The sequence below is a fragment of the Drosophila sulfurigaster genome, unplaced genomic scaffold (genome assembly GCF_023558435.1).
Source record: "Drosophila sulfurigaster albostrigata strain 15112-1811.04 unplaced genomic scaffold, ASM2355843v2 ctg47_pilon, whole genome shotgun sequence".
NCBI classification, from domain to species: domain Eukaryota; kingdom Metazoa; phylum Arthropoda; class Insecta; order Diptera; family Drosophilidae; genus Drosophila; species Drosophila sulfurigaster.
The window spans coordinates 32,501-49,754 of NW_026909714.1; the positions used below are offsets into that span (position 1 = coordinate 32,501).

General features: G+C 43.9%; 1 non-coding gene and 1 pseudogene across 1 annotated transcript; both read right to left on the reverse strand.

Annotated features, from left to right (window-relative positions):
• Nucleotides 1-14,102: 14,102 nt before the first annotated feature.
• On the reverse strand, nt 14,103-14,281 carry LOC133849926 (5.8S ribosomal RNA; annotated as a pseudogene).
• A 559-nt stretch (nt 14,282-14,840) lies between these two features.
• Nucleotides 14,841-16,835, reverse strand: LOC133849927 (small subunit ribosomal RNA). The gene has a single exon (XR_009895520.1). It is a non-coding gene; the product is annotated as a small subunit ribosomal RNA (ribosomal RNA).
• Nucleotides 16,836-17,254: the final 419 nt, after the last annotated feature.

A 17,254-nucleotide genomic window follows, 5' to 3' on the forward strand; every position in this document is an offset into this window, starting at 1 on the left:
TTTTCCATATAAGGACATTGTAATCTATTAGCATGTATGGAATTTATCAAACAATTTTGATAAGAGTTTATTTAAATTAGAGTGCTTGCATTTTAACATAAAATAAATTTCAAAAATTTGTTAAAGTGCTGATAGATTATATGAGTACAGTGCGTTAATTTTTCGGAATTATATAATGGCATGATTATCATTGATTTTTATGTTTATTATAAGCACTTGTATGATTAAACAATGCGAAAGATTCAGGATACCTTCGGGACCCGTCTTGAAACACGGACCACGGAGTCTAACATATGTGCAAGTTATTGGGATATAAACCTAATAGCGTAATTAACTTGACTATTATTGGGATTAGTTTTTAACTATTTATAGTTAATTAACGCAATCCCGGGGCGTTCTATATAGTTATGTATAATAATATTTATATTATTTATGCCTCTAACTGGAACGTACCTTGAGCATATATGCTGTGACCCGAAAGATGGTGAACTATACTTGATCAGGTTGAAGTCAGGGGAAACCCTGATGGAAGACCGAAACAGTTCTGACGTGCAAATCGATTGTCAGAATTGAGTATAGGGTCGAAAGACCAATCGAACCATCTAGTAGCTGGTTCCTTCCGAAGTTTCCCTCAGGATAGCTGGTGCATTTAACTGTTGTATAAAATAATCTTATCTGGTAAAGCGAATGATTAGAGGCCTTAGGGTCGAAACGATCTTAACCTATTCTCAAACTTTAAATGGGTAAGAACCTTAACTTTCTTGATATGAAGTTTAAGGTTATGATATAATGTGCCCAGTGGGTCACTTTTTGTAAGCAGAACTGGCGCTGTGGGATGAACCAAACGTAATGTTACGGTGCCCAAATGGATGGCGCTTAAGTTGTATACCTATACATTACCGCTAAAGTAGATGATTTATATTACTTGTAATATAAATTTTGAAACTTTAGTGAGTAGGAAGGTACAATGGTGTGCTTAGAAGTGTTTGGCGTAAGCCTGCATGGAGCCGTCATTGGTACAGATCTTGGTGGTAGTAGCAAATAATCGAATGAGACCTTGGAGGACTGAAGTGGAGAAGGGTTTCGTGTGAACAGTGGTTGATCACGAGTTAGTCGGTCCTAAGTTCAAGGCGAAAGCCGAAAATTTTCAAGTAAAAAAAAGTAACTAAAATTTAAATTTTGTCATAATTAAAAAACTTGAATAATTTTGAACGAAAGGGAATACGGTTCCAATTCCGTAACCTGTTGAGTATCCGTTTGTTATTAAATATGGGCCTCGTGCTCATCCTGGCAACAGGAACGACCATAAAGAAGCCGTCGAGAGATATCGGAAGAGTTTTCTTTTCTGTTTTATAGCCGTACTACCATGGAAGTCTTTCGCAGAGAGATATGGTAGATGGGCTAGAAGAGCATGACATATACTGTTGTGTCGATATTTTCTCCTCGGACCTTAAAATTTATGGTGGGGACACGCAAACTTCTCAACAGGCCGTACCAATATCCGCAGCTGGTCTCCAAGGTGAAGAGTCTCTAGTCGATAGAATAATGTAGGTAAGGGAAGTCGGCAAATTAGATCCGTAACTTCGGGATAAGGATTGGCTCTGAAGATTGAGATAGTCGGGCTTGATTGGGAAACAATAACATGGTTTATGTGCTCGTTCTGGGTAAATAGAGTTTCTATCATTTATGGTAGTTTCTTGTTCCCCGGATAGTTTAGTTACGTAGCCAATTGTGGAACTTTCTTGCTAAAATTTTTAAGAATACTAGTTGGGCAACCAGTTAGTTCTTTTAAATTATAACGATTATCAATTAACAATCAATTCAGAACTGGCACGGACTTGGGGAATCCGACTGTCTAATTAAAACAAAGCATTGTGATGGCCCTAGCGGGTGTTGACACAATGTGATTTCTGCCCAGTGCTCTGAATGTCAAAGTGAAGAAATTCAAGTAAGCGCGGGTCAACGGCGGGAGTAACTATGACTCTCTTAAAAAAAAATAGCCAAATGCCTCGTCATCTAATTAGTGACGCGCATGAATGGATTAACGAGATTCCTACTGTCCCTATCTACTAGGGCGCCCCTATCTACACGGTTCTAGGTAGGCCTTGCTCTTGACATAGGGGGAAGTGTCCAGTCCAAACAACTGGCCTTCAAATGTGTACCTTTTTAAAGGGGGCGCTGATCACGCCTGAATTGTGTATAAATAAGTAATAATAAATTGGATCCCATGCGCTCGGGCGCCGTGTGATTAAGTCACTCATGACAGGTGCACACGTAAAACTCTGGTATTGATATGTCCCTATCTAGATTAAGATAGGGACATGGAATTTGGTAGATTAACGTGAGCACCTGCCATGTTGGCTCTATCTCACGGTGCGCAGCACAGACTATTCAATTTAAGCGTCGAATCAGCGCCCCCATGGAGCAATTCACGGGTACACATTGAAGAGCCAACTGTTTGGGTTGGCTCAACCTCCTGTGTGAGGAGCGAGGCCCATCTAAAACCTCTTCCGATCTGTGGTATCAGGGCAACCGGTTGTATTACGCAACTCCACGTCGAGCACTCCACTCTATCCGCATTTGGATGGTAAACCACAGCCACCACGATACTCCCGAAAGGGCCGCAACCAAATACCAGGACGGACATATGTCCGCGGGCACCTGGTTCCCGTGGTACCAGAAAAACCTCCGGTCAGGTTTCGTACCACAAAGGTACTACCAATTTTAACTCCAAACAGTTACGGGTTGGTGGCCCAGGTGGAAACATCAAACATACAACATACATACGCTCCGATTCATTGCAATCCCACATTCATACATCCCGATTCACGCCTGCCTACCTAGCATTCCCATTCCCCTCATGCATACATTATTCACACAATCATTCATTCCTGCCTCCAGGAACGCTCATCCGCCTTCTCGCAAATACAATGCGGGCAAACTCATTCAAATTACCTACACAAGTACTAGTGGAGAGTGATTGACTTACGTCAAACCCACCACCAGTCTGCCTAATCCCTAACTCATCCATCACACGTATATCGCTATACAGTGGGCATTCACACAACACATGCATGGCAGTCTCCGCTGCCAAACCGCAGCGGCATTCCGGACTATCGCACAGGCTTCTCGGATGCAAGAATGCATTGAGAGAACCATGGCCAGTCAACAAGAATCCGAGACTCAGATTAAATCTGAAGTCTGGACGGTCTGCAGTGAACTTGACATCACGAATAAATTCGCGAGTCACCCGCCCATTCACACTTGCATCCCACCTGACCTGCCAGTCAGACAGAACACACTCTTTCAATAACTTCTTACAGCTATCCACTGCTAAGCTATTTACGTCCCTATCAAATAACCACTCATCCCGCAGCAATGGCAGCCACCTCTTAATCTTGAACATCAAGGCTCTACGCCTGACTTCCAAGTCAAGAGGGCTGCACCAAGCAATACCTGCAAAGCTTCCGTAGAAACAGTGCGGCACACAGGCAGACAACCTAAAAGAATCACACGCTGGCAAGCCAGCACTTTCTTTCTGCCCACAACAGTCTTTGCTGCCTCATACCACACAGACGACCCATATGCTGCACATGCAACAAATAGGCCGCTGTATATGGTACGCACAGCTCGTCTGCTAAGGCCCCAATCACTCCGCAAAATGCGACGCACCTGTCCAACCACACTAAACAACCGCGCCCTGAGACCGGTGAGATGCGGCATAAAGCACATCCCCTCACCGAAAGTAATGCCAAGGTACCGAACCTCAGTCACATACTTTAAGCTAACGTCGTTTAGTCTGACAACTGGAGGCCGACTGGCAGACAATTTACCCTTGAGTAACATTGCCACCGTCTTATCCGCTGCCAAACTGTCGCCCCAATCGCAAACAATGCGCAAGCACTCCCTAGCACCTGCCTCAATCTCGGAGCGCGATTGCCCCTCAATCAAAATGAGCAGATCATCCGCATACGCACAACACTTGCAGCGCAATTCGAGTTGCCGCAATAGGGAGTCCATCATTAGGTTCCATATAAATGGACCACAGATGGATCCTTGCGGACAACCACGAACCACATCCACAGTGACACTCTCACATTTTCCTATTGCTGTCGCACGCCTGCCAGAAAAATAGCTCTTCCATAGAGCCATCTCTCGGCAGCCACAGTCGCTCAATTTTCTTAACACACTTGCCCAGCTAAGGTGGTCAAACGCACCCCTAAAATCTACAAAAATGCCTAAGACGTACCTGGAGTTGCTGGACCCCACTGAGTCCTTGACATAATGCCATGCATCCTCCGTACATCTACCTCTAGTGAAGCCATATTGTCTATCAGACATCTGGTCTTCAACTAACTCAAGCAGCCTTTCTATCATGACTCTTTCTAGCACTTTTCCAAGCACAGGAAGGAGCTGATGCCCCGATAAGATCGAGGATTACTCCTGATCTTATCGGGCGACTTCAAACACTACCATCTTTGCACATTTCCATTCACTGGGAAAGTATCCTCATTCACACACCTTTCATACAATGCATACATATACTCTGGAATCGAATTCCAAACACATTTACACATTTCCCCAGTGAAACCATCCATGCCGGGCGACTTTCTCGACTTTAACCTCTTAAAAGCCGCCCCCAATTCAGCTTCTCGGAGCGGTTCAACAGGTTGCTCCACATGTAGTGGAGCCTCCTGTCTCTCCTCTCGCGGGAAGAACACATTCAGCAAAGCATTCATACAATCCTTCCATGCCGTTAGCTGAAGGCCTCCGACATGTAAGTTGCCTAAACTAAGCTCCCTGCCTTTCCCTCTCGCTATTTGATAAACACGACCCCAGGGATCATGCTTATTGCGATCTACAAAATCACGCCATTCCGCTTCTTTCACATGTACAAGCATTTCCTTGTACTCATTCATACACCTACTATACTCTCGCCTTAGCTGAGCAGCGCTTTCGGCATTGGATATTCTCGCTCTTTGGAAACGTTTCCGCAGAGTTCGAAGTATCCTACGCTTAGCACTCAACTCACTCGTCCACCACTTAACACGCTTAAGATTCACCTTGCGGTGTCTCCGAAACATGTTATCATTCACACCCGTCATCCACCTATTCACACACATGACCTGCTCGTCAACACTCATTGCACTGAAGGTGCTAAGCGGAACTTGCGTTGCCGCCTCACATATAAACAGCCCATATTGGGCCCAATTCACACCACAAGTGCTCCACGAATTACCCCCAACACTTTCATTCGTTGTGGGAGTATATGCAAACACAATCTCAATTGGATTGTGATCACTTATACCTACCCCACCTAAAACACTCCACTCAAAATGAAACACACGCATTGCTGCTTCATTCACAAGGGTGACGTCAATGTCACTTTTCCCGTTCGGACCATCAAAGGTATACCACACGCTGGGTTGATTAACGACCCGAACATCTTGGGACACGGCCCACTCGGCTAGCGTTTCACCCCGCCTGTGGTTCTGATACCCAGACGAGTGTCTGGGCATCTTACTGAACCACACGGGGGACGACGCATTCGCATCAATACCAAGGATGATCGGATCGCTACTCGCCAGTAGTAGCACCTCATCCATGTACGCTATATACGGCTCGAGGGGTTCCCCGAACGCGCAATACACACTCACAACTAACACCCTGCCAAAATTGCCATTAAGGCACACACACACCCCCCCAGTCGGTAGAACACATCAGAGTGCATTCAATACCAACATCATTCACCACCACCGCAGCCTTGGCCCTGCTGTCAGTGAACACGCGCATGCGCGCGGGTAAGCCACGTACGCAACCATCGGTTGCATACGGCTCCTGCAGCAGGGCCACTACACTGCCTCTCTCACACATCATTTCGCCCACATCGCACATAACTGCATATGACCGCTGGCAGTTCAACTGAAGGACTTTGCTAGCCATATTAATGTCTAGCGTTGGCCCTCGCGACAATCGCACTATATATCGGGCAAGCCAGAGACATCATAAGATGCTCCGAAGGCTGCCCTTTAAAAGCACAATTCCGGCAACTAAGTGCATTGGTACACTTCGCTACCCGATGGCCCACTTGACCACAGCGCCGACAGACATCGTGCTTGGCCCTGCAGTCCGCTACCTTGTGGTCGAAGCCCAGGCAACGGAAGCAGCTCAGAACCGGGTCAAAGTTCCTCAAGCGGAATGAAAACCACTTGATGTAGCAGCGGCCAACATCGAGCAGAGTTTGCATGGCCATGCCATCGCCCTCCAACACAACATTGACCGACGCTGACCCACCAGTCACAGGCCATGGCTTGCTCACCATACGGACGACTTTCTTGAAGGCCTCAAGAGACATGCTGTCCTTGAGGTTCATCTCGTAAAGATCACTCATGAATTCGTCAGGAGTAATCTGCGAGTGAACGCCCGTCACCACAATTTTAGGCCCCAGTTTGACATTCACACTCACTTCCAGCCCCACCTCTTTAAATTTCGCGTTTCCTGCGATCACTCTCCGCTCTGCAACGGATGGAGTGCGAATAATCGCACCACCATCCCGAAGAGGACGAACCTCGTGCACCCGTACACCCAGGGTTGGACCTACCTCCTTCACCACCTGATCAACCACTTCCTTTGAGGTCTTCGCAGTCTTGCTGCGGACCACGAGGGACCATGTCTCAACTGGCTTAGGTCTCGGCGTCTCCGGGGTAGACGGCGCTGCCGACTTGGAACCGCCTTTGGCAACCGGTGCACGCAGCGGAGCACCCCCGCTAACCGGCGCTGGCACTCGGAAAGGCCCATTGGAGGGGCCGCTACTCGCATGAGCGCGAGCCTCCTCCAACCGTCCTCGGAGACGCTCATTTTCCGCCATCTGCGAAAACAGCAGCGTCTCCATTTCCGCTAGGTAGTCAACTACACTAACCAGCGCCTTGCCTTGCATTCCACAATCAGCAACAACGAGCGTGAGCACGTCCTTACTGATCGCCTTCATTTTCTCTACTGGGCTTCCCTTGCGCATCATTGACCCTGGCTTGCTCAATGGAGCAACCAACGCCTCTGCTGCCTTTTCAGCCGCCCTAAACTCCTCTAGCATACTCCCCAATGAGCACATCGGGGTCGAGTCTGCCGAAACCAGATTCTCCTCAGCCACGCTAAACACGCTAATAGCAGCGCTGACACCACCACTAGCGGCTCCCATACACTCAGCACCTAACCCAGCATCAGCAAAAGAAGCTAAAGAAGCTGCCTTCTTCAGCTTCCTTGCTGACGCCGAACCCGCCTTCCGCTTAACCTTCCCGTCAACCACCGAAGGGAGGTCGTCCGTCGACGCACCACTCCCCCCAGCACCAACGGCCGGCTTGCACGCTGGCATCTAAAACTTTTTTGCAAGTCTTAAAAATACTCAACTGTACTCACCAGAAAGTAGGTCACTCGAAGCTAAGCTACTTTAAGAGCGCTTAAAATAAGCACACGCACGCACACACTCGCAACGACGCGCGACGATTTTCCCACGCTGCTCACACGCACACAGCGAATGAGGAGCACAAAGCGCACACGCGAAACTTTTACCGCTAACTAAGAGATAACAAATAACTGTTATCGCAAAAACACTACGAAATGCAGGCACCCGCTAACACGTCTGTTCAGCTCGACAGTTGAAACCAGACTGAGTAGATAGGGACATATCAATATCAATACCAGAGTTTTACGTGTGCACCTGTCATGAGTGACTTAATCACACGGCGCCCGAGCGCATGGGATCCAATTTATTATTACTTATTTATACACAATTCAGGCGTGATCAGCGCCCCCTTTAAAAAGGTACACAAAAGTACAAAAGTAGATAGGGACAGTAGGAATCTCGTTAATCCATTCATGCGCGTCACTAATTAGATGACGAGGCATTTGGCTATTTTTTTTTTCGTAGGAAATGAATTTGCCCACACAACAATGCCATATATGGATGGCACGTCATATGACTGTTTTCCCTTTACTTTGTACACAATAGATGTTGGCCAGTGTAGTTGACTTTCAATGAGGAAAGTAAACCTCGGTGCTAACCCACTCCTTGGCGATATCCAGTATGGAACATGAACGTCTTAAAGCCGCAGACTCCGCCATCTACCACCCTGGTACTGATAATATTGCTATCACCAGCGTTAAGGACTCCTAGTGCTCTTTACCGACCGATAGCTCCAGATGCCCCTCCAGTTTAGTGTAGCAGAAACGATTTTAATGTCCTCATGTGCCTGATAATCCCGAACCAGAGCCGTTCGTACGTCCTGTCTGTCGTAGATCTCAACCTTACTCTGATGAGCTTGGTCAAGATCAAGTCCGTCAGTCACTACCTGAGCGTCGATCACTATCGTGTGATCTGGTCGGAAACCCACCAGGTCCGGCTTATATATCCTGTTCTCTCTCTGCAGACTTGGTTCAGCAATGACAGAGTAGCCTCTCGTCTCAAGTCCCCGCTTGAGATAATTAGCCACACTGTTGTGTCTAGCCACCCGCCTCCCATGCGTACGATGACACTTCTGCAGAATGTGGTTTAGTGATTCGGGAGCATCACATCCTGCACGACACTGCCTCTCCAATTCGTGCCTTCCCCTCGTGTACGAGACCGCGTGGGTAGGGCATTTATCCGCAGTTTGATCCCATTCAAATAAGCTTTTCCAGTTAACAAACGCGTGGGTGCGACAACCCACCCGTGTTGCAGAGCATAACGCCCTGCTTCACGGAGACCGCTACCATCAACAGAGGAGTGCAACCTATCCGCCCAGTACGATTCGATCAAAAGGCGTGTATCCAGAGCCGCGTCTCCCGATGCCTTGCACCTATCTCGGGCCCTCCGAATTTCCGCACTAAGGAACGAACTGGCTGTCTCGGATTGCTCGAGGTGGGGCCATTTTATGTTCGTTAACCTCTGTATGCGCAGCATTGGAGCTGTCCTTCGAACTGAGGGAACACCGAGACCCCCACTTGTGTGGGGGGCATGGAAGAATGCTACTGACACATCCATAGGAAGATCTAACCATTTCTTTACGACCGACCGTACCAGTCTGTCACACTTTCTCAAAACGCCTATTGCCACACTACCAAGGGTTAGCTTGTGATATAGCTGTGGAATGAGGACAGTTCTGAGGGCGAATAACTTCTGCTGTGGCTTCAGGGGGGACCGCGATATGATATCCAATCTGGGACCAATGTCCTCAGTCGGATTGTAGCGGGCCCTCCCGTCCGCAGTGAACTGGATGCCAAGATACTTCCATTCCTCAGAACGCTTCAAGCTTGGACACTTGCGCGAACCTACACAAAAGCTCCGTGATTCGATCACAGTACACTTCTGCTTCGGTTGCCCCTTGACACTAACAGTAAAACACTTATTAGCGTTTAGGGTCAGCCCAACGGACGCCAAAAGGAGACCGTGGTATCCAATAATGCCTGAAGGCCCTTCGGTGTAGAAGCAAACAACACCAGATCGTCTGCGAACGCTGCAGCGTTTGTTTTGGCATTTCCGACACTGACACCAATCTCGTCCGGTAGAGACCTGAGCAACCGGTCGATGACCAAGTTGAACATATGTGGAGACAAAGGGTCACCCTGCTTCACACCTCTAGCAGGGACGAATTCCTCTGATCTCCAGCCTTTACCATTGAGACTAGTGCCACCTCCCAAGTACAAGCTACGTACGTAGTCAACAAAACCCGTTGGTGCACCATACGCGGATAGGGTGTCAATTACCGCTGCGTGAGACACAGAGTCAAACGCTTTGCTGACATCAAGTGTCGCGATATAACACGACGCATGACGTCTATGGTGGTCCCTCAGGATTAAGTCAACTATTGTCGCGTTATCGGCGCAACCGTCAGTAGGAAGAAACCCCCGCTGACGCGGATCCCAATCGACTGATGAGGCCAATCGAGATGCCAAGATGGCATTGAGTTGTCTAACTATGACAGAAGGCACCGATATCGGACGGAAGTCTTCTGGTCGGGATGCTCTTACCGTCTTCGGGATGAAAACGGTTCGAGCCATTCGGAAGAGTGTGGGTAGTTTGCCGCACCAGAGAATAAGGTTCATTATGCGAAGCATAACACCACTGGGAATACTCCTGGCAGTTCTTGGAGATATTCCGTCCGGTCCGGGAGAAGAATTCAATGGCACTTGATGCAATTGCAGGTCCCTAGACGTAATAGGTGACCATACCCCTCAAGCAAGTGTCCCATATGGGGCACGGTGCTATTGCAAGAGGAAAGGCTCTGCTGTGTCATGACTTCTCTCCAGTATGGTTCCATAATCTCTTGGTTTGGCATTACCGACTCGTCGGGTCCTGCTAGCAGGGATCCGATGCATCGACCTTTATGTTTGTCCCAGTTGCGCTGAACCCTAGCGAACTGCTGCCGTCTATTTTGTCTCCTATTGCGAGGCTCAGGAAAGACTCTCGCCGAAACCGGACCTTCGTTTCGATTCGGAAAAATTTCCAGGAGATAGTTAGACAAACACTGGAGAGTTGCTTCTTTGCCCGAAGTCTGCGCTCCATCAATGATAGATTGCAGAACCTCGACTCTCCACGATCGATTACATCCCACAGGGCCGAAGCCCCGCAGTATTTGCTATGAGCTCAAGTTCCTTCCTCGCCATCATGGCCAATTCTTCCTCACACCACCTGGTTTTCACGTCAACACGCGTACGAAGCTCATCAAGCCTGTCTTTGTGCTGACGCGACATGTGGACACCTAAACCGGTCTTTGTTCCAAAAGATCGCCCGCATTCCACACATAGATGTCCAACAACTGGATTAGCATCTACGTTCCTTCCCCTGATGGGCTCCTACGGATGCCGTAGGAGAATTCACTGAATAACTTTCAGCTATCCGAGGCATGTCATTAGAGTTTGCACCATCAGTTTTTCAGGACCAACGGGGTGGTAACCCAATGGCCCCTTTCGCCGCTCATATTCGCTGCTGCCGAAACTACATCGGTCCAGCACCCGGAGGACACCACGAGGAGGCCACATTTTAGTGGGGCACATGTTGCCTATGAGTCGACTTGATCTGACTAACGAAGGACGGTAGCCCATTTGCCATTGCTGAGAAATGAACCATTATTCCCCTTCTGCAGACCCATTGATCCTCCTCCCGCCGTTGACCCGCGCTTACTTGAATTTCTTCACTTTGACATTCAGAGCACTGGGCAGAAATCACATTGTGTCAACACCCGCTAGGGCCATCACAATGCTTTGTTTTAATTAGACAGTCGGATTCCCCAAGTCCGTGCCAGTTCTGAATTGATTGTTAATTGATAATCGTTATAATTTAAAAGAACTAACTGGTTGGCCAACTAGTATTCTTAAAAATTTTAGCAAGAAAGTTCCACAATTGGCTACGTAACTAAACTATCCGGGGAACAAGAAACTACCATAAATGATAGAAACTCTATTTACCCAGAACGAGCACATAAACCATGTTATTGTTTCCCAATCAAGCCCGACTATCTCAATCTTCAGAGCCAATCCTTATCCCGAAGTTACGGATCTAATTTGCCGACTTCCCTTACCTACATTATTCTATCGACTAGAGACTCTTCACCTTGGAGACCAGCTGCGGATATTGGTACGGCCTGTTGAGAAGTTTGCGTGTCCCCACCATAAATTTTCAAGGTCCGAGGAGAAAATATCGACACAACAGTATATGTCATGCTCTTCTAGCCCATCTACCATATCTCTCTGCGAAAGACTTCCATGGTAGTACGGCTATAAAACAGAAAAGAAAACTCTTCCGATATCTCTCGACGGCTTCTTTATGGTCGTTCCTGTTGCCAGGATGAGCACGAGGCCCATATTTAATAACAAACGGATACTCAACAGGTTACGGAATTGGAACCGTATTCCCTTTCGTTCAAAATTATTCAAGTTTTTTAATTATGACAAAATTTAAATTTTAGTTACTTTTTTACTTGAAAATTTTCGGCTTTCGCCTTGAACTTAGGACCGACTAACTCGTGATCAACCACTGTTCACACGAAACCCTTCTCCACTTCAGTCCTCCAAGGTCTCATTCGATTATTTGCTACTACTACCAAGATCTGTACCAATGACGGCTCCATGCAGGCTTACGCCAAACACTTCTAAGCACACCATTGTACCTTCCTACTCACTAAAGTTTCAAAATTTATATTACAAGTAATATAAATCATCTACTTTAGCGGTAATGTATAGGTATACAACTTAAGCGCCATCCATTTTAAGGGCTAGTTGCTTCGGCAGGTGAGTTGTTACACACTCCTTAGCGGATTTCGACTTCCATGATCACCGTCCTGCTGTTTTAAGCAACCAACGCCTTTCATGGTTTCTGAATGAGTTGTTAATTTGGGCACCGTAACATTACGTTTGGTTCATCCCACAGCGCCAGTTCTGCTTACCAAAAGTGGCCCACTGGGCACATTATATCATAACCTTAAACTTCATATCAAGAAAGTTAAGGTTCTTACCCATTTAAAGTTTGAGAATAGGTTAAGATCGTTTCGACCCTAAGGCCTCTAATCATTCGCTTTACCAGATAAGATTATTTTATACAACAGTTAAATGCACCAGCTATCCTGAGGGAAACTTCGGAAGGAACCAGCTACTAGATGGTTCGATTGGTCTTTCGACCCTATACTCAATTCTGACAATCGATTTGCACGTCAGAACTGTTTCGGTCTTCCATCAGGGTTTCCCCTGACTTCAACCTGATCAAGTATAGTTCACCATCTTTCGGGTCACAGCATATATGCTCAAGGTACGTTCCAGTTAGAGGCATAAATAATATAAATATTATTATACATAACTATATAGAACGCCCCGGGATTGCGTTAATTAACTATAAATAGTTAAAAACTAATCCCAATAATAGTCAAGTTAATTACGCTATTAGGTTTATATCCCAATAACTTGCACATATGTTAGACTCCGTGGTCCGTGTTTCAAGACGGGTCCCGAAGGTATCCTGAATCTTTCGCATTGTTAATCATACAAGTGCTTATAATAAACATAAAAATCAATGATAATCATGCCATTATATAATTCCGAAAAATTAACGCACTGTACTCATATAATCTATCAGCACTTTATCAAATTTTTGAAATTTATTTTATGTTAAAATGCAAGCACTCTAATTTAAATAAACTCTTATCAAAATTGTTTGATAAATTCCATACATGCTAATAGATTACAATGTCCTTATATGGAAAAAATGCACACTATCGTTATAATATTGATTAAATATTACAATTCTAATGATGAATTTTCCATAACGGATATTCAGGTTCATCGGGCTTAACCTCTAAGCAGTTTCACGTACTATTTAACTCTCTATTCAGAGTTCTTTTCAACTTTCCCTCACGGTACTTGTTTACTATCGGTCTCATGGTTATATTTAGTTTTAGATGGAGTTTACCACCCACTTAGTGCTGCACTATCAAGCAACACGACTCTTTGGAAACATCATCTAATAATCATTAACGTTATACGGGCCTGGCACCCTCTATGGGTAAATGGCCTCATTTAAGAAGGACTTAAATCGTTAATTTCTCATACTAGAATATTGACGTTCCATACACTGCATCTCACATTTGCCATATAGACAAAGTGACTTAGTGCTGAACTGATTTCTTTTCGCTCGCCGCTACTAAGAAAATCCTTGTTAGTTTCTTTTCCTCCCCTAATTAATATGCTTAAATTCAGGGGGTAGTCCCATATGAGTTGAGGTTGTTTAATTACACTTATAGACAATTCTCTGCCTATTTTGAAATATACTATCTTTTTTTTGAAGGTCCATAATATTCACAAAATTATTCTATTCTTCTCATATTCGTTAATAAGAGGCAATTCTAGTTTATAAAATAATATATTTTATGCTAGACATTCCTCAGTATTATTTGAAATGAATAAAGAACATATAATTCTTCAAATTTCTCATGCAACAGAGTTTTAGTATTTTCATTTATTAATTCATATTATGAATATCTTAAGCGAGAACTTTTTAGATTCACACTTATATTATCCAATAATATACAATGTGCTTAAAATTCCGAAAAATTTTAAACAACTTATTTAGCATAGTCTTACAACCCTCAACCATATGTAGTCCAAGCAGCACTAAAAAATTAATTAAAGTACATAACAGCATGGACTGCGATATGCGTTCAAAATGTCGATGTTCATGTGTCCTGCAGTTCACACGATGACGCACAGTTTGCTGCGTTCTTCAGCGACCCATGAGCCGAGTGATCCACCGCTTAGAGCGATACAATTTTTTTTATTTCATTACGTCAACAATATTTTTATTGAAAGAAATTAAAAATACACCATTTTACTGGCATATATCAATTCCTTCAATAAAATTTTTTATACCTAAATAAATGTTGCGAAATGTCTTAGTTTTACATAATCGATAATAATAAGATATATGACAAGTATATTTTAGCTAAATTTATTTATTATGATCAACATATGTAAAGCGTTAACCTGCAAACAGGTACAACATTGTTTTTCTTTAGGTGTTGCGAACCAATGTATGCGCACTGGAATATGCACAATACATTTTGCAACGCATGTATATTATGGTACATATACACGCAGTTTTTTATTTTATCCAAAACACATAAAACACTCTTAATACAGTATATAATAATAATAATACATAACAAACGGTTTTTAGCTAATTTAAATTATTATATGTTGCATAATTGTATCTCATATGATTGAATAATTATATTTATTAGTTACTTAATTTATTAAATATTGCAATTCCCTAAAAGAGAAAAACAAATTTAATTTATTAACGGTTAGATGCATTAAAACAATAATGATCCTTCCGCAGGTTCACCTACGGAAACCTTGTTACGACTTTTACTTCCTCTAAATAATCAAGTTTGGTCAACTTTTGCGAAACAACCGCAACACACAAGGCGTCACAGTGATCACGTCCGGAGACCTCACTAAATAATTCAATCGGTAGTAGCGACGGGCGGTGTGCACAAAGGGCAGGGACGTAATCAATGCGAGTTAATGACTCACACTTACTGGGAATTCCAAGTTCATGTGAACAGTTTCAGTTCACAATCCCAAGCATGAAAGTGGTTCAGCGGTTTACCCGGACCTCTCGGTCTAGGAAATACACGTTGATACTTTCATTGTAGCGCGCGTGCAGCCCAGGACATCTAAGGGCATCACAGACCTGTTATTGCTCAATCTCATTATTGCTAGACGCAATTTGTCCATTTAAGAAGCTAGTGTCCTTATAATGGGACAAACCAACAGGTACGGCTCCACTTATATAAACACATTCAAACACAATAAACATTTTACTGCCACCATGAATGAAGGCTATATAAGCTTCAACACCATAATCCTGAAGATATCTATTTAATATATTTGAGTCTCGTTCGTTATCGGAATTAACCAGACAAATCACTCCACGAACTAAGAACGGCCATGCACCACCACCCATAGATTCGAGAAAGAGCTATCAATCTGTCTTACACACTTATGTTCGGACCTGGTAAGTTTTCCCGTGTTGAGTCAAATTAAGCCGCAGGCTCTACTCCTGGTGGTGCCCTTCCGTCAATTCCTTTAAGTTTCAGCTTTGCAACCATACTTCCCCCTAAGCCCAAAAGCTTTGGTTTCCCGGGAAGCGACTGAGAGAGCCATAAAAGTAGCTACACCCAATTGCTAGCTGGCATCGTTTATGGTTAGAACTAGGGCGGTATCTGATCGCCTTCGAACCTCTAACTTTCGTTCTTGATTAATGAAAACATCTTTGGCAAATGCTTTCGCTTAAGTTAGTCTTACGACGGTCCAAGAATTTCACCTCTCGCGTCGTAATACTAATGCCCCCAAACTGCTTCTATTAATCATTACCTCTTGATCTGAAAACCAATGAAAGCAGAACAGAGGTCTTATTTCATTATCCCATGCACAGAATATTCAGGCATTTGAAGCCTGCTTTAAGCACTCTAATTTGTTCAAAGTAATTGTACCGGCCCACAATAACACTCGATGAAGAGCACTAATGCAGAATTTTAAATAGGAGGAACATATAAAAAAGTACAAGTACCTAATTATATATAAGAACTCCACCGGTAATACGCTTACATACATAAAGGTATAGTACTAACTACAATTGTAAGTTGCACTACCCGTATGAAGCACAAGTTCAACTACGAACGTTTTAACCGCAACAACTTTAATATACGCTATTGGAGCTGGAATTACCGCGGCTGCTGGCACCAGACTTGCCCTCCAATAGGTCCTTGTTAAAGGATTTAAAGTGTACTCATTCCAATTACAGGGCCTCGGATATGAGTCCTGTATTGTTATTTTTCGTCACTACCTCCCCGAGCTGGGAGTGGGTAATTTACGCGCCTGCTGCCTTCCTTAGATGTGGTAGCCGTTTCTCAGGCTCCCTCTCCGGAATCGAACCCTGATTCCCCGTTACCCGTTGCAACCATGGTAGTCCTAGATACTACCATCAAAAGTTGATAGGGCAGACATTTGAAAGATCTGTCGTCGGTACGAGACCATACGATCTGCATGTTATCTAGAGTTCAACCAGTGTAACGATCTTGCGATCGCTTGGTTTTAGCCTAATAAAAGCACACGTTCCAGAAGGTCCGTGTTTTAATTGCATGTATTAGCTCTAGAATTACCACAGTTATCCAAGTAACTGTTAACGATCTAAGGAACCATAACTGATATAATGAGCCTTTTGCGGTTTCACTATTAATTCGTGTGTACTTAGACATGCATGGCTTAATCTTTGAGACAAGCATATAACTACTGGCAGGATCAACCAGAATAATGTTCATTTCATTATGTAAATAATATTTAAAATATAATTACATAAATCTTCAAATATGTAAAATACATGACAACTCACAAATATTTTTGAATAACAAACGATAATATTCAATAATTGTATATATATATATATGTTATACTTGACATGTACTATACGAATGTGGCCACAATTAGATAGCATTCACGTTCGCTAGTTATAATTCACAATTGTTTATATAAATATATATACTTATATATAAAATATATATGCATATAATCGTTCAAAAATATCATTTTATTTCAACTTACTAAATATATTATATCACACATGCATTTTTATAATTTAAATTCAATTAATTGAATAAAAAATTATTTTATTTTGATGACAAATTGATAATTTTATCTAATTTTGCATTTACGTGTAGACAATATTATATTA